The sequence below is a fragment of the Ischnura elegans genome, chromosome 6, assembly GCF_921293095.1.
Source record: "Ischnura elegans chromosome 6, ioIscEleg1.1, whole genome shotgun sequence".
NCBI lineage: Eukaryota > Metazoa > Arthropoda > Insecta > Odonata > Coenagrionidae > Ischnura > Ischnura elegans.
The window spans coordinates 120257365-120275915 of NC_060251.1; the positions used below are offsets into that span (position 1 = coordinate 120257365).

At 38.8% G+C, this 18551-nt stretch overlaps 2 protein-coding genes across 3 annotated transcripts in view; both read left to right on the top strand.

Annotated features, from left to right (window-relative positions):
- LOC124161598 overlaps positions 1-18551 on the top strand; it is a 516681-nt gene that overhangs the window by 356475 nt on the left and 141655 nt on the right. The window lies entirely within an intron of this gene.
- Positions 1-18551, top strand: part of LOC124161601 (farnesol dehydrogenase-like) — a 54864-nt gene that overhangs the window by 264 nt on the left and 36049 nt on the right. The window contains exon 2 of one of the 2 annotated variants that reach the window (XM_046537986.1): positions 7533-7588. The exons of the other annotated variant lie outside the window; for it this stretch is intronic. The gene's annotated coding sequence lies outside the window, so the exon portion shown is untranslated. The remainder of the gene's footprint in view (positions 1-7532; positions 7589-18551) is intronic. 2 annotated transcript variants of the gene reach the window in all.

The window sequence follows — 18551 nt, forward strand, 5'->3', positions numbered from 1 at the left end:
AAGCAACAATGGAATAGCTAATTCTGAACGCCCTAAAGTTATGCTTTTTCTCAACTTCGTTTACTTCGAAACACATTTCAGGCAAGAATACCGAAAATACATTCTTGCTCCTAAATAGAAATAATATATCGACTCCGGTAAATAGCTACCCACGCGTTGTACAGGTTATTTTGAAAGGTTTAAAGTAAACGAAAGTAAAAGGACAAATATATCAAGAATGACTTTGCATGATTTGATTTAATGGGGTGCTTAATGTCTGTTTCTATGAATGAGGTTTGTGGACCGAAACGAAACACGTACGAACGCATGAACCAAATTAGAACAGGTTCTATTTTCTGTCCATTTATTTGCACATCTTGGGGGGGGGGGGGGTAAACGGTGCATTTTCGTGTTAATTCATGCCTTCAAACATTGATAAATAAAGTCGGGCGGATTAATTTACCGTGTAAACAGGCCTTTAGGTGGTGTTCTCCGCGTCAAAAGATATCTCTTCCTAAGTACTCAAGTAGCCTAGCCTATAGCGAAGCCTCGAGGCCTCATATGCTCGCAGCCTAAAGCAGCCTTTGGTTTGCATTTTATTATTATTTATACGGATTAAGTCTTTCTGAACCAGGTTCCATATTTTCACCGCTCATTCAAGGTGCGGCCCGACAAATGTAAATTTTTATAAGTAATTTTAAATACGCGCACATGATATTTCATATTTAAAATAAATGGGCATTTAGTAAATAAATGAAATAAGATGGTACAAGTACATTGTTAAAAAGAGCTACTCTAGCTCTAATTATAAATATCGGGCGGTAAACAGCTTCTACGCTGAAAAAATCCTAATTTCCGGTTATTTTGAACCCTGGAGCCTTGCATTTGATACACCTTAGCCTCTTCAGGTCAACTCGCAACAGATATGATCTTCCGATGAAAGAATGAAACAGAGGTACTACTTCTGTTTACTCGTGTCCCACGTCTATCTTATTTATTCCCCCTAACATGATTGGCAACTCCATTACTGAAAAATATGCCTAAGTTCCGATGCTTCTGTCCTTGATTAATCCGTTGCTATCTGTTATTTGGAGTATCAACTGCTGTTCGAAATTTATTTCTACGTCAGGGGGATACCAAATGTTGGTTGTTTTTTTCTTTTGCCTGATAACGATATCCAACGCTATCTCTTATACCTTCCACGCTTCGTGTCAATAACTCAACAACTTTTTTCCACATCCAATCTCGGACGCCTACTCTCAGAGAAACTCTATCGTTTCATAACGGCTTGAAATTTACTCAGGATGAGCCTAACCTTCGATTATTCAAGTCTGCATACGTTCTACAGGCAAAAAATGAGTCAAAACACCATCTCTATTTCAGTATGAGTAGCTCTGGCATTCCACTTCTTCCCACACTCCTGGCGGAATTCCATGAATACATACAACAGGGCGGATCGGAAAAATCGATGTTTTTCAAATACACCTGGCCCAATGAATAAAAGTTGTGGGACAGATCAAAAATAAGGCCTGAACATTTTGAGACCCCTACGTGAACCCCTGACCCTCGCTCAAATGCAACTTAGGGGGGGAGGGTCAAAATTCGAAACATATAGTATTTTATGGTCATGCCCTATAAATTTTGCCGAGTTACTGACCTTTTAGGAAAAATTTCGTGCATTTTGACGTATATGCCACCGTTTAGCCACAACATGCCTAATTTGAGTCCGCGCCCGCGAAGAAAATATTCAAACGCCCACGCAGCGTCGCGGATACAAGAGCGGCAGGCCGATCCCGTCCCCTCCCCGCTCGCTTCTCCCCTTCCCACACCCCGAATACAGCAAAATTCATCCCGCGTGTGCTGCTGGGAGGATGTTCATCTTTGCTTATATAAATCGGAAGATGGTGGGAGGTAAAAGAGGATGCGTAGTGGGAAGACTTTTCTCTTATTAGGCGCCTCGTCGGCGTTAAACAAATCGATGTCACCAACTTTTACAGTAGTGATTAAATATTTTTAGATCCGCCAACACAGGAAAGAAGCCTACGGTCTGTGAAGAGGCCTCTCGAGTGGCTATAAAGGTGTGCGAACTATGGTGACGCGCTTCTCTTCCATTATGAGTAGTGTTGCCGCGAGACGAGACGAGACTTGCGCCAGCTTGCGAAAAGCCGTTTCCTTTGCGTACTTGTTCGCTGAATCGGTTAAATATAAATGGATCTGGACACCAATCACGTCGATGCTTGTAAAATTATTGATTTCATTGATACTTAATGAATAAAGTCTTAAAACCACGGGCGGTCTGGGGTGATTGGGGGCCCTCGGCTGGAACCGGAGGATTCGCTCGCCTCCACTCCCCCCTCCCACTCCCCCCCAAAAATTTTAGGATTTCGCATGCCCGGAAATGGATTCTGACTCTAAAATACAAGATCAAATTTAAAAAATAGAATTTTGTAAGAAAATACAATATGAATAGCAGGAACTTCACAGCTTATAAAACTTAACTATTTATTATGGTTCTATTATTTACATATTTAGTAAATTTTTTCCTTGAAAATGACCTGAAATTAATGAAACTCTAAAATAACCTTATCGAATAATCCTTTCAAAAAGCAGAAGTAAACATGTAGAATATTTCAAAGGACATTTTGGGGCTAGACTTTTGGTTGTTATGTATTAATTATGTCTAATAAATTTTTGCATAAAGTATACGTAGCTTTAGTAATACTCGATGGCTATAATCGTTTTGGAGTGTAGATAAAAACTTGTGCAAAAATTGAGTTATTAATTTCGAAGAAATATTTAAGCCTGACTTAACAAACAATTCAAACTATTTTCTTTAAGGATAATGTGTAATAATTCGTTTTTTTCCATGTAAAACAGCTAGCCAATTAAAACTGTTGGGTGGAGAAGAAAGTAACAGGAAAAATATTAGGATACATTTTAACATTTTCATTTATTTTGATCTTTAAATTAGAGAAGCTGTATTTCAAAAATGTATTTTGTCAGTAACTGTCAAATATTAATGGATCCAATCAATAATTCAATTATTTTTTGTGCTTTCCTTTCTAAGTGATTATGTGTTCAGAGACTCACAAAAAATACTCACAATATAAATAAATATAACTGTAGAAATCCAACCAACTTCTACACACTTAAGGTAAGAAATAAAACAATAGCAATTAAGGTCAATTCTACACTATTGACATTTTTAAATATTGATTATATTTGACTCAATGCCGAACTTGAATTCAAAAGTCTTTCCGAGAGCTCCCTTCACGTAGCAAATGAGTAAGTGTTTGCAATATCAACCCGGAGAACATGCATGCGTCAAAGAAACGGGAAGCAACGCGCCCGCAGAAAATCCACAAGATTAGTTCAGGAGATCAATTTCCTAACTTTTTCGGATCATTTTATTTCAAGATAGATTTAAAATAGACGGCGGAGGTCTCCGTGGATTCCGTCCTCTGGAAGTCCTCATTCCCTCCAAACTATCAAGATTCGGGACTCGTCAAAAACTGCTGCTAGCGTAAAGAAAGTGTTACACGGATGTTAATCGAATTGAGTTGGGAGCCGCTAGAGACTCGGGAGGCTGCGCGCTAGGCTTAGATTGCTTGAAAAAGTGAGTATGAATATCTTTAATTGTAAGAGCGACACGGATACCATCATATTAGAATCCCACTACATTTCCAGGTACGACCAAAGCGATAAAATAAGAGAGATATTTAGGCGAACGGGTGGATGCGGGAATTCGTTACCTCCCCCGCACGACAAAGGACTTTAATAAAGGCTCGGTGTAATTTCGTCAGAACATTTCCTTTATAAATGGATACGGCGGGTGTCCTGACATCCCCCGCCACACGCCTAATGAGGCAACTTGCGGGGTAGTACGCAGAAGTAGATGACCACCATAAAACTTTTACTAATGAATCGGCTTCCTACGTGTCCATAGTAGTCTTTATTTATCAAAGAATTAGCCGAAATCCGCCGTTTTTGAGTCTTGAAAATCCCAAATATTCTATATCACCAAACCCCTTCGGCAGACCCCCCCCCCCCCCCTTTGGTCCAAACTTATATCCGCCTCTGGTATCTGGTGTATCACGGCAGATTTTGCAGTAGCAGATCGTTTCTTTCCTGTGTTTGCGTTACGTATACTTATTGAAAATAGAAACTAAGCGCAAAAATAATTAAAATACATATACAAAACGAACTAAAAAATAAACGCATTGTTAAGAGAAGAAAGAACCACAAGGGAAGTTGACTCGAAGAGCGTCACAAGACGGTAATTATCAAACCATAAAAATGAAAATACGAATATGCCAACGTACCTGAATCTGTATCTAAACTCTCATTGTGTAGAAACCGATACAGGAACCACTGTTCTTGTTCAGCCTAGCACTGACGATTTTGACATATTATTAACAGAAAAGTTTTTTTCTGCTTTCTTTTCAGCGCACCGCTTTTGTAAACACGTTTCATATTAATACTTCAATTGAGCATGAAACCCTCTCACTTGTCAAACCAGCATTCACCGTTGGCAGTCACTGAACTACTAAGGATTCATAAAGATTTCGCGATCTAGTTGAGGGATAAAAAGAGAATATTTGTGCTGTGCGCGCGCAACTTTCCCCCTACAATAACGCTTCCTGCCCTACTTCCAGTCCTGGGAGAACTACTTGGCGTTGATTCCCACGGTAATAGATACCCTTTAGTCAAAAAATCAGACAAGTGAGATGTGTAACTATACCCAGACAAATTATCTGATATTTTTTCTGGATGAATGAATTACGGTATCCACTACCTTCGGGGATATAGGGTTTCGCTACGGACCTGAGATTGTGGGAAGAGTGGGCGAGGGGAAAAAATGGCATGTCAAATGATCCGTAGTTGTCCCCAATATATACTGATATATACAAGGTCACACTTGTGGTCGCCACCGTGGTCTCATCTCACAAGGGATATTCACACACACCATCAAAAAGGCAAACTTGCTGATTAAACATCATAAGAATTGCCAGAGTTTATGAAGATTATTGCTTAATATCACAATTATTGGTAAAATTCGTAAATTTAGTGACGAGTGCTGTTGAAATGCTCTGCCGGAACTTACTGCTTATTATTGACTGGGACTAAAACTAGACCATACAAGCTACACCACCGACCCCGCCAGCCCATTTTCGCACGCTTCCACCTAAAAAGCGCAAAATCGGCGAGTTCACCAATTTTGGAATATAGAAGCGTTTCCCTCTCTTTACCTTTCTTCCTGAGAATGGTTTTTTCAGACGATGAGCTTAACTACGGTTATTAAAACGCTACCAAAGATCGTTACCGATCTATATCTAAGGATAATGGCATTTTGTGTTTTGCCTTATACATCAGAAGGTGTTTGGTTCAATGGAATAGATCTGAATGTGTAGGGTAGACAGGGGTACGTTTACACATGGGGTACATTTACGCGGTGCAATTTTCCTAACCGAGTTAAAACTATAGCGCGCCACAAGTCATAACATATTAATGCTCTTCTTAACTCTTTGAGTGGCGGCCGCTAGTTTTAAAGCCCTACTGAAAAATCCAGCCATTTTTACTGAATTCGCAATTTTTTTTAAACATGAGCATCAAAAATATATTAATATGTGTGTGTATTTCAATAAAAACGGACATTTTTCCTCTTATTGAATGGGTTGAGTAACATTTATTGCTGACTTTTAAATATATTTTTTAATAATGAAAACCTGCTGTTTTGCGAAAATAAAAAAAATTGCAACAAATGATGTACCGACATAAAATGCATAATATTTTTTATTACGCTCAAATTGAACTACTTTAAACCAAGGAAATCATACAAAAGCATTGTTCCAAACAAATCATTCAAAATCCCGGACGACAAAAAGGGTCACTGCACCCTCAACGAACGGTTCTTTCCTCCAAAGAATTTTCTCACAAAGTAGGCTGAGATAAGGGTGCCAATAACTGCAGAGGACTTTTTGTCCTCAAGACATTAAAAGAACTCTTTTTCCATCGAGCAGTTGTTTTTTGAGATAACAGAACCATTAAGCAGTAAACTGGAATAGTACCACGGGCGAAATATAACACCTTCACACAAACAAAATCAATAAAATAGATAAACGTAATATTACGTCCATGGCAATCCTCAGAAGGATTAGCAGGACGTAATATTACGTCCATGGCACGCAAAGTGTTAAGAGGCTATTTACGAGATTTTTTTAGCGTCAGTCAAGCATCGATCTAGCGTTGCGTAAGCTTGTCCCAAGAACGGGCAAGTTAAGTCTCCCAACGTATATAGAATAAAGAAAATGTCTTTCTAACAAGCCATTGTAATACTTATTTTGTAGTTTTGTTGAGCGTACATTTTTTACTTATTTTATGATAATAAGTCAAAAATTATTAAAATCAGTACAACCGCTTTTGATTTGTAAATGGTGTTGCGAAACCATTCATTGATTATCAGGTGGTACGATTGGTCGGGGTGAGTAAGTTTAGTATGTATCTTATCCCTTAATTAATTTTTTTCCACTACATGATTATTAAAACTATTCCGTCTTTTTTCAAATAACTGTGTTTCACCGCACTTTGTCGTCATCTACCAATAATGCATAATGAAAAAAGAAAAGAAAGACGCTACAAAATGCTATAAACTGTAATTTAAAGTGCTATAAAATTAAAATGAAAGTGCTATTTACACGTATCTCTAGTTATTAGTAATGCTTCTGGTTTATTTTGAGGTTTGGTCAATAGGTTTTTAACATTTTTCCAACTTTTCGATGCATATTTGTCATCTTCATTGACTTTCCACGTCATAAGTATAAGCACCCGAGTTTGAAGCAATATTGTGAGGCAATGGTTCGTCCAATTTTATATATTTTTCAATAATAATCCTCATCCAATATAAAAGACACTTGTATTTCCACAGCTAAAGGCACAACTGGTTATATAGTTACTGAGTCATGACCCCTGTGATACCCCCCTTCCCCCTAAATCCGTCATTGGGAAAAGTTGCAGAACTATGAAAAGAAAAGGAAATAGAAAAAAATGTCAACTAGAATACCTAAAATCAAAAAATTAATGTGTTTTACCGTTTCCATGTGATGTTTCGCGGAAATGGGTGGAATAACATGTTATTTACGAGTGTTGTAAACATTGAGATTCAATTTCACGTTGATTATGAGTGAAATATACGGAATTTTACGGGTTAAGAGGAAGATCACTATAATTTATTGCTATAATAATCAATGAAATAATTAATTAGATCTGCTTCTTCAACAAAAAATAATACAGATAATGGAAGAAAGAATCGGAGTTATTAAATGCCATTGTTCATTATGATGTTAATTTATTCTCTTCCTTCTGTTTTGGAAGGTTGGAAATCACCCCCCACTACCACGACCCTCTTACATGACCACCACCTCATACCATCACCACCACTGCAAGCTCCTCCTACTCATTTGAAAGGGTTTATTTTCTTTTTCGTTATGAAATATATGATAATGTATCTAATTTATCAAACATCTGATATTTTGTCTATCCATTTATTCTGGCAGCGATTACTGAGGAGAAGATTCCAAGATGTACTGGAGGAGTTCACCTTCCTCAAGAAGTATGAGTTGAAGGAGGGGGTGAAACCCCAATTACTTATGATGGGGGAGAGAGAAAAAATGGACTATCCGCGGATGTTCATGATGACTGAAGGGGGAGTATGTTATAACAATTTAAACGGGGATGAAAAGTTTTATGCATGTAAATTAAAACAAAACATTACAAATAGAATGAAAAAATGTATTATATCTTTTTTCATTTATTTATTCAGATCAATGACCATGAATTATGTTAGAAATTGCATTAGGAGGATGGAGATGATCTTTCGATTTTTAAAAACAATAAAAATTCAACAGTAATTTGGAATATTAGAATATAGTATTAATGTTAGAGAAGATAAGTGTAACACAAAGTATGGTTTCGCTTATTAGCTTTAAGGATGAACATTTTCTGTAATAGACGTCAAAACGACATATCGTCAAATACCTTTGCACCCTGGCAATGGACTCGCAAGGGTCTGAGAAAATTTAATTCTTTCATCCGAGAGGTAATAAAATGCTAACAACCATGCCGTTTAAAGCATACATTTATCTATTGAAATGTGGAAGGTATTTAAGTTAGATGATGCTGTGACATCGTGTACCAGATTCGGCATTCACTTTTAGAGACATACGGGTTGAATTCATAAATAATAGTCAATGATTCGCGTATAACGTTGCAGGAGGAACATTTTTTTAATAACTGACAAAACGCTTACTCTGAAAATAAGATACCCTTGTACCCTTACCATGGACCATGAATGAGTATAAGGATATTTGATGGTTGTATTCGAAGGATAATAAAATGCTTACAGCTATGCCGTTTAAAGCAAAAATTCATCTATTCAAATGTGGAAGATATTTGAGGTAGATGATGTTGTGACGTCATGTGCTAGGATCGGTAAATCCGTAATCACCTCAAACGTCTTTCTCTGGTGCCAGAATACTCAGAAGTAAACTGAATTAAAGATCACCGAAAGCACAAAAGCTGTGCTTCGATGAGGGGTGTAGACGATTTATGTGCTCGGAAGTCGCTGCTTCTCCACCAGGAGATTGGTGTACTCCGGGCGAGATTCGGGTTCTCTCTATAGTGCAACGCTCATATTTATCAATCGCGTAATGATGCTCGTTTCTGATGTAGATGCTTATATACTAATGAGGAGTAAGATAATAATGACAGAGAGAAGCTGTGGTTGGTAAGTGGGGTTGGGGTGAATACGAGACTTGGAAACAATGGGAATACTATCAGGTGAGTTGCCAAGTTGAGTGGAGGCCAATACGTGACTTGGGTCGATGTCGACGGTTGCGTGGTCACTGCGTTCTTTTGAATTTCCATTGTGTTATATTTCAATTGGTAATAACTTTTCCGAGAAATCGGCCCAGTTCGATCCGAATTATTCTACTAGTACTCGCCCCATCCATACCTTCTGTCTCGTCCGTATCTCATCTACATGTTGTAATGTGAAAATTAATATTTGTAGGGTTTTGCATTTTTACGTTCAAGGTGATGATGAATGTTTGTTTTGTTATTTATTTACGTTGCCAATATAAAAAGTGATTGTTGTTACGGCCTTGGGATATAGAAGACGAATAAAATAGTTATTTGTAACGAAGACGTAAAGAAGATTTTTTCTTCCGTTTTTTGACAGATTATGAGACTTAAACGCTAAGTGTTGATGCGAAGCGAAGTTTTCTTTTGATGGTGTGAACGGCGAATACGTTTGAGGTTAGAAGAAGTGAACCCCATAATTGTTCTTTGTAAGTTCGGAATCATCAAAAATGGCGGAAGAAAAGAAGACGTGTATCCCAATACTCGACAGCGATAATTACGATGTATGGGCTGTAAGAATTGAAGCTTTTTTAATGAAGAAAGATTGTTGGGAAGCGGTAAAAGGTTTCCATCCATACATAACATTCGGCAGTGATGGAAACGAGATAGAAATGGAAGACGAAAGCCAACTCCCACCACAAGAGGTTAGGCGCCGTCAGCGACAAAATCAACAGGCCAGAGCCATTATCATACAATACGTAGATGATTCATTTTTGGATGATATCGTGGGACTGGACCTAGCGAAGGATATGTAGGAGGCATTAAGAGACATGTGCACCACTTACGACGTGTTCCAGGAGATAATGTTCCTAAAGGAAATGGTAAATACCGAAAAAACGGAAGACCTTTCCATGATGGAGTACATGAGCAAGATCCAGAATTACAACCGTAAAATTACTAAGTGTGGCATTAATCTCCCGGATAGAGCACTGGCTGCGTTCTACCTCATGGGTCTGCCTCGAGAAAAATATGCTGGGTTTATACGAAGTATTTACAGAACAAATGAAGGAGACATAACATCCAAATATGTTAAGTCCCAACTCCTGCTAGAAGAGAAGAGAATGAAAAATGAGGATTACGCGAAGACAGAAGAACACAAGGCTCTCAAGGTAAAGAAGAAGCCAAACATACCTAAAGTAAGCAGTGAAAATAAATCACAAAATGCTCTAAAGAAACCTATTGGGAGGAGATACATTTGTTTCACATGTGGAAAGGAGGGGCATACTGCAAGATTTTGTCCTGCCATACAGAAGCAAGATGAAGAAGAGAAGAAGTCATCAGCATCAGTAGTATCAAGAGGCTATAAAGTTCTCTGCATGAAAAGAAATCCAAACCATGCAAACAACGGCATATGGATACTGGATTCAGCAGCATCGGATCACATGAGCCCTAGGAAAGATTTGTTTGTTGATTTCAAACCCCTCTCTGGAGAAGTAACTGTGGGTGATGGTACATCACTAAAAATAGAAGGTCAAGGATCAGTGACCATCCAGATGTCGAATGAATGTGGTGGATGGAAAATAAAGTTAACTAATGTGTTATATATTCCTTGCCTCCAAGACAATTTGATTTCGGAAGGGAAATTAGAAGAGAGGGGCTTGACCATTGTGAGGAGAGACGGAAAGACTACTGTTAGCGACGAAGAAGCTACTCTGTTCCAGGGGTATCGCGTTGGTTTCCTGTATTACCTCACTACTGAAGGGAGTGCTTCTATTTCACAAATAAGAAAAAAAGCTGAAGAACATGAAGGTATGAAAGCATGTAAAATTGCAGCAACAACATGGCACAACCGTTTGGGACACCTGCACCATGAAGGGGAAAGAATCGTAGTCGAGCAGAAGAAGGCTTCCAGAGTTTTTTTTGCAAAGAGGCACACACACCTTGAACCAATGGACCGGGAGAAGAGGTTGGCTGAAGTAGAAAAGCTGGAGACATCGCTTCAGGAGGCAGAGAAAGAGGCCAGCGATTGGAAAAGGAAAGCAGAAGTTAGTAAGGCAATATCAGCGGCTGACCAGGCAGAAATGGATGCCTTCAAAAGTCGTTTGTCCACAGTAATGGCCAAGGAAGAGCATGGTGACCAGCTAATACTATTCCTAAATGAGTGTTTGAAGAGCAAAGATAGTACTATTAAGGAGAAAGAATTAGAAATGAAGGCAATGGCAGAAGAACATAGGAAAGAAAAGAAAAATTTAACGATCCAGCTGATGAAAGAACAGGCAAAAGTCAATAATTTGGAAGATACACTGGAGAAGAAAAATATAATGGTAGAAAAGTTACAAGAAGCCCTCCATAGCATGAATATTTCTCAAGGCTCAAATGATAACTCACTGGTAATTGCCGCAATGAGATCCGGAAATTTCAAGTCCTCGGAGTATGCTTTAAGAGCCATGATGCAGGCTGCTGAGGCTGAAAAGCTCAGATTAATGGAATTGATGGCTGTATTGAATAAACGCCTGAAGGAAGAGCAATCACAGAAAGACTACGCCTTGAAACAACTGGAGATGGAAAAACGAAAGCAGGAGAAGACGATGACTTGGGAGGAGCTCGAGGCGAGAGGTGGAGAGCCAGAGGAGGTGACACCCATCCAGGGGCCAGGGGAGGTAATCATCGCCTGTGAAAATGAGCCTGCCTATGAAGGAGTAGCGGAAGGTGGTCTACCACATAGGTCTCAGAGACAGAGGAATCCCAAGACCTGTCCCTGCTGCAGAAGGTCCAGACAGCAACATTCCGGAGGATGCAGAGGAGGCACTGAGTGGACCAGATGCGGAGAAGTGTCATTATATCATATATCAAGAAGTATTATTAAATATGATTATATGTCATACATCAAGAAGTATCATTGTATCAGGGAGATGGTAAAAACAGGGGAGGTTTCATTCCAGTTAGTCAGATCAAAAGATAATGTCGCTGACATGTTGACAAAGCCACTGTCAGGAACTAAGACAAAAGAATTTTGTAAGATGTTAAATCTTAAGGAGTGCTTAGAGATTTATATTTCAAATTATTATTTTGTCAATCCCGAGGGGAGATGTTAGAATACGTTATTAACAAAATAAGCAGCGCCTGGGTGGAATTCGAATAGGCGTTGCCAACGTATTGTTTATGCATGATGTTTTTTGTGTTCCTTTCCATCATCCTCGAACGAGGGGAGGTGTTGTAATGTGAAAATTAATATTTGTAGGGTTTTGCATTTTTACGTTCAAGGTGATGATGAATGTTTGTTTTGTTATTTATTTACGTTGCCAATATAAAAAGTGATTGTTGTTACGGCCTTGGGATATAGAAGACGAATAAAATAGTTATTTGTAACGAAGACGTAAAGAAGATTTTTTCTTCCGTTTTTTGACAGATTATGAGATTATTTTTTGACACTACAATCTGCCTCGCCGCACCCACCATGTCCAGCACATCATTGTTTCTCCTCCTCTCCGTCCACTTTACCTTCTCCATTATTCGCCACATCCGCATCTGGAACGCCTCCACTATTTTCTCGTCCTCCTTCCGAAGTTTCCATAATATTTATGATGCGCTACTCTATGATAATTCTTCAAGCAATTTTAATAAATATTTATTGTTTTATGTATCTCGTTCCGTAAGCTAAAGTAGCTGACCCATCTTGACGTCTTAAAAACAGAATGGGCAGCAGTTTTCAAGATAGTACAGTTGAAGAAAGAAGTTGATTTTTAGGACTAAATTCGTCAACTCCCTGGTTCGAAACGGAATATTATCCAAACATTTAAAATAATCTGAAGGCATAAAATTACCATGAATATTTTATTGGAAAGAAATAAACATTTCTGCAAAAACCAGAGTAATTAGTAACCTGGCCGCAAATCAAGGGATCTGGGTTCAAATCCCGTTTGGGGCAAATGATTTTTCCTCTCAGAAATTTCGCACAAATCTGCAAATAGTTTATTCTAGATGTTTCTGGCCCCTTTAAGAATGGGCTGCATGAATAAATGCCGATCAGATGATTCAATATGGACTTTTGGACTAAATGGACTTTTGGCTAGCAAAACAAGTCAAAGGAAAGCAGTTGTAGTTTTATTTTTAATAGTAACATCCTCAACACAATAGGGGTGTTAACCTCAAACGAAATTATCCATTTTAGTAGATGAAATTTGTGCGCCTTTGAAACGGCCAGTTTCGGCGGTAAGTCAGGCTCGAATGGCTCTGACGTCACACACAGCTACTTCGCTGACTGCACGCTTTCGGTGAACGCCGTTGTCCGAGCCGTGCTTGAATTTGTGGATGCCGTGGTGAGAAATGCCTTCGGATAGCGGTTTTTGTGAGGGCTAATTCTAATACTGTACCTAATATGAGTGCTCTGATGTTCATTTTTCATCATTAATAAATAGAGGTATAAGCAAGAAAAAAAATCTAAATACGCAGAATATAAGTCTAATAATGACATTTTTAGCGCTCCGGAAATTCAAGGAGTCAAGCGGGCACGGTAAGAGTTAATGTATATTAACTATGATAACACTAAAATATGTTAATCGTACTTATGAGTATATTTTACATCAAATGCTTAATTTTGTCACGATTTACTCTGCCTTGGCTTCCATTTTTATTCGAATTATCCCCTGGTAAACGCTGAAATAGTTCTCGTGGTGTACATATTTCATATTATATTAACAATCCCTGTCACACACTGCCGGTTTTTTTTTAGTTTTAAAGGCTTTTGATAATTTCTATCCTATACTAACTATGGTGACTGAAGGGAACTAATATCGTAAAATAATCACTTTTGTTCGTCTCAGATTCGTCTGCATCATAACATAGAACTGCGAATTCTTGTCAATATTTATTCTTGTGAATGTTACAGTAAGGCCCGTCGCACACGCACCGATTTTGGACGGCCGGTAAAATACCGGCCGATATTTTTACCGGTGAAGCGCTGCTTGCACACAAGCCGGATTTTTACAGGTCGAAAGATAAGCTGCTTGGTTGTTGAGCAGTCGCCGGTGATCCATAGTGGCAATGGCCAGTAGCTAACCGACCTTTTACCGGTGCCGGTGCGCGGTCGGTCAGTGTGCAAGCTTCCATGCCCTTCCACTGTTCACTATTGGAATGTGGACGGCCGTCCAAAATTGGCGTGTGCTATGGGTCTAAGGGTTGAAAACTATTTCAGCGCTACTGGAGAAGAATACGGCGATTCATCAGTTTGTTTACAAATTCATCAGTTTGTTTACGATTCATCAGTTTTTTTACAAAATTTACAAATTCATTTTGTTCAAAAGGTACTAAATATTTGATGGCATTACATTTTTTATACTCACTCCACGTCAAAGCTTGTTTTATTGGATCAGAGGGCATTTGAATTTCAAAGCATTCAATTATATACTGTACATTGCTGTAATTGGCTTGAAAAGACAAAGGTAGATCAATTTTTTTTGCTTCGGAAAAAATATTAAATTTTTAAAGCAATTTGAAATAAGAGATAAAGTTGTGTGGATAGTAGAAGAAACTCTTGTCTTACTGATTTTGAATTGGCCTCCTAATCTCTCCAAGCTGCAATTTGATTTAATTTTGATGATGGAGATGAAAATGTCTCTGGTGGCAATATTCCAGAGAGCAAATCAATTACGTACATTGGATCTTAAGGTATTCCTAAGTACCCCTTGTGGTAACTACGTTATTAAGTCAATTATATTATTGTTTCCACCAACTCCAAAACTGCCAGCTGAGAATGTGCTCAGTAATATTTCATCAATAAACATTATGTTTTGCGCCTGTAAGGCAACCTCTGGTGTACTAAATCTAAGACTAAATTGGCATCAATTGACTTCGGTGATCATTGAATAGTAGCATAAACATTAATCTTAATCTTTTAAATTTCCCTTCAAATAACTTCAATAAAAATTGTTTTCGATCGAAATCCGCTCGACTTATTTAGGAAGACGACAAGTAGAACAGTATATCACGTTAACTGACGTTATAATTTCTATATGTAACAATGGCATTTAGTATACATTTAACACTAGTATTAAAATGATATTCACAGCAATAATACGATGTCTTTCTGCTGGTCATCTCGCCTTGCTGCAGTAAACCATTTCCTTCGCATACGAGAATTAAGGGGCACAACATTAAAAAGTTTTCCCGGATTTCTCGTTTTGGTCCATTTACAAAGCGGTAGAAAGCAATATATATGCGCTTTATTCCTAATTTCCTCCATTTTCACCCCCGCTGTTTCTTCTCTGACGCAGAATTTTGTTGACGGGGTTGACGGGTTCCGCGAGAGGCTCGCTGTGTGTGACGTCAGCATGCCTTCGGCAACCATCGTGCGCTTTCGGAGCGTTTGAGCAGGTCCTCGTATTCCACACTTTTCGCTTAGCCTTTTTAGGGTTAAATTTTTGAATAGAAAAGCGCTGAAACTGCCGCCGGTTGAGCACTTTCATTTAAGGCAGCAAAAAAATTGGTGAACAACCCTATTTAGTAGGTAACATTATGCTAAATATCCTCACAAACCTCGTAAGATATATCATACAGGAAGAGGTACATGGTTATTTCAATTATCATGCGTCTTTCTGCCGAGGCAATGTGCTCTGTGCAATTCGAAATGGACCGTCATTTTCCCCTACCAAGCAAACTATAAGAAGGATTGAAAGTGCCGCTGAGCGATACTTTACACACATGCGAGTATTATCCTATTTTTGTCGTAAGCGAGTAAGAGGACTAAGCACTAAAAGTTTCCTTTTTAGAAAATAATTCAGTTTTTGCAGGATAAATTTTCCAAGGTTATTATCGCAGGAAACAAGGAAAAGTAGTCAGCCATTAACACTCCCTAACATGACTCAGAATTCACGCCCTTGCATTCAGAATTTGACTTTTCGGCAAAAATTCTTTTTTTATAGTTAGATTATTTGTCTAGAAGTTTTACATGTAATACTTAAGAAAAAAAAGTAGTAGGTATTTACTTCATCTCAACAGAAGGACATAGTTTTAGGGATGAAGCTATATAAATACCAATGCAAAACATACATCTGTATGTCGAGTCTTTAGAGAATTTCGTGGAAGTGGTATCATTTCGTCTCGTCAAAAAATGGTCTCGTCTCGAATTCTAACCAAGGATCTCGTCTCGAGTCTCGTCTCGTTTTCGAGACGAAAAATTCTCGAGTCTCGCGGCAACATTAATTATGAGTGTGACCAAATGGACGAGGCGCCAACTAAGGGACAAGTCGTCTCACTACGCATCCTTTTTTACCCTCTACCATCTTACGATTTATATGATCAATGATGAACACCTTCCTAGCAGCACGCGCGGGATGAATTTTGCTGCATTCGAGGCGATGACAACGCAAATATTTCTCAAATACGATATATTTTTTCTGCAATGAAAATTTACATTTCTGCGCATAAAAGATGGTTTTCTCACCGTAAAAGCCGGTTTTGATCATTGATAAGTTCCTCTGATGAGCGGGCCGATGTTATCTTATGGTGTGGATTGTGTTAGCATAGATGAGACGGGTGAAGTGAAACAGGGGCGCAGCTAGGAATTAAGGCTGGGGGAGGAGGGGTTTCGGTGCAACTAATACAGGGGTGTGCGGTGGTATGATATACCCATCAGGATAAGCGAGATTAATAACTTGAGGAATTTTAAGATAAACGGTTCAAAATGGTGAGTTTTACGGCTTTCAGAGGGATATTTTCTACATCTACATCTACATAATACCCCGCAAGCCGCCTAAAAGGCGTGTGGCAGGGGGTGTTAGGACACCAGCCGTTTACAGCTATTAAAAAAAAAAAAAAAGAAGAAGTGCTCTAACGAGGTTGGGACAAGCGTTTATTAAAGTCCTTTATTGTTCGGGGGAAAAACGAATTCCCATATCTATCCGTTCGGCAAAACATATCTCTTAATTTATCGCTTTTATGGGACCTGGAGATATAGTGTGGCTCTAATAATATGTTATCTGTGTCTCTCTTAAAGATATCCATTCTCAATTGTTCAAGCAATCTAAGCCTAGCGCGCAGCCTCCGAGTCTCCAACGGCTCCCAGCCTAATTCGCTTAACATCTGGGTAACACTGTCTGTACGCCCGTAGCGGTTTTTGACGAAACGCGCAGCCTTCCTTTGTATCTTATTCAGCTTGCGGATTAAGTCTTTCTGCACTGGATCCCATACACTCGCTGCATATTCAAGGTGCGGTCGGACAAGAGCGAAATAGCACCTTTCTTTTACTTTCTCATCCGAAAATCTTCCCACAACACGCTTGATGAATCCTAATTTCTTCAGGGCTATGCCGCAAATATTCTTTATATGAGTTCCCCACGTGAGGTTCGAGGTTATCGTAACTCCCAGGTACTTCACTTCGTCTGTTGCCTTTATGTTAATACCATCCACTGCATAAACATTGTTAGTGTTGGACGAATTCCGCAAAAAATGTACCGCCATGCATTTGCTCAGATTAAGTTCGAGTCCCCACTCTTGACTCCACAATTGAACGTTGTTTAAGTCCGATGATAGATTTCCATAGTCAGAGTGATCACTAATTTCGCGATAGATGACAGCGTCGTCAGCAAATAAACGTATTTTACTGCTAATGCGGGAGCAGAGATCGTTAATGTATATAATGAACAACAGGGAGCCGATTACGCTTCCTTGTGGAACACCTGATGTAACTTTCACAATATCAGAGCTAATTCCGTCAAGAACTACTTTTTGTTTACGATCTCTGAGAAAGTCGCGTATCCAGTTTACAACTGTTTCGTTTAATCCGCATGACTGTAATTTGTATAAAAGTTTGTTGTGAGGTACAGTGTCGAAAGCTCTCTTAAAATCTAGAAATAGTGCGTCAACTTGTCTTTTCGATTCACCAGATTTTATAACGTCGTGAAGAAAGAGCGCGAGCTGTGTTTCGCAGGATCTATTTTTTCGGAATCCGTGCTGACAGTCATGGAGGAAGTTACGTCTGTCCAAGAAAGTCATGATATTACTAACAACGATATGGTCAAGTATCTTGCCTATAATTGATGTTAGGGAAATTGGACGGTAGTTGCCTGGGTCATTTCTGTTCCCCTTTTTGAAAATGGGTGTAACATTTGCAATTTTCCAGTCGGGCGGTAACTTCCCTTCGGAGAGTGACTTCTTGAAAATGATCTCTAAGTAAGGTGCGATCTGTGGAGCTAACTCTTTGAGGACACGCGCGGGTATTCCCTCCGGACCCGGAGATTTACTATTCTTAATCGATTGTAGTTGTTTAGTTATCCCATCACGTTGTATAGATATTTCTTCCGTCGATTCCTCAGTATATGTGATGTCTAAATTGAACTGAGTATCGTCAGTAGTGTATACACTTTCAAAGTTGGAATTTAAAGTGTTAGCTTTGTCAATATTTTCGGTGACAATTTTACCATCTTTATCAAATAACGAATCTACGGTTGAATGTTTTCCCTGAAGCTCTTTCGCGTACGACCAAAAGGATTTCGGATTTTCTTCGAGTAATTCACCAAGTACTTTTTTCTTAAATTTTCGCATTGCAGTTTGCATTGATTTCTTGGTTATTGAGCGTTGAGTAGCGTAACTTTCTTTAGCTTTAAGTTTCTTCGATTTATTACGAGACGTGATGGACTTTCTGTACAAGTTGTATAGTTTTCTCTGTTTCCTAAGTTCTCTTCTGACATCGTTGTTGTACCAGCGAGGTTCCTTATTAT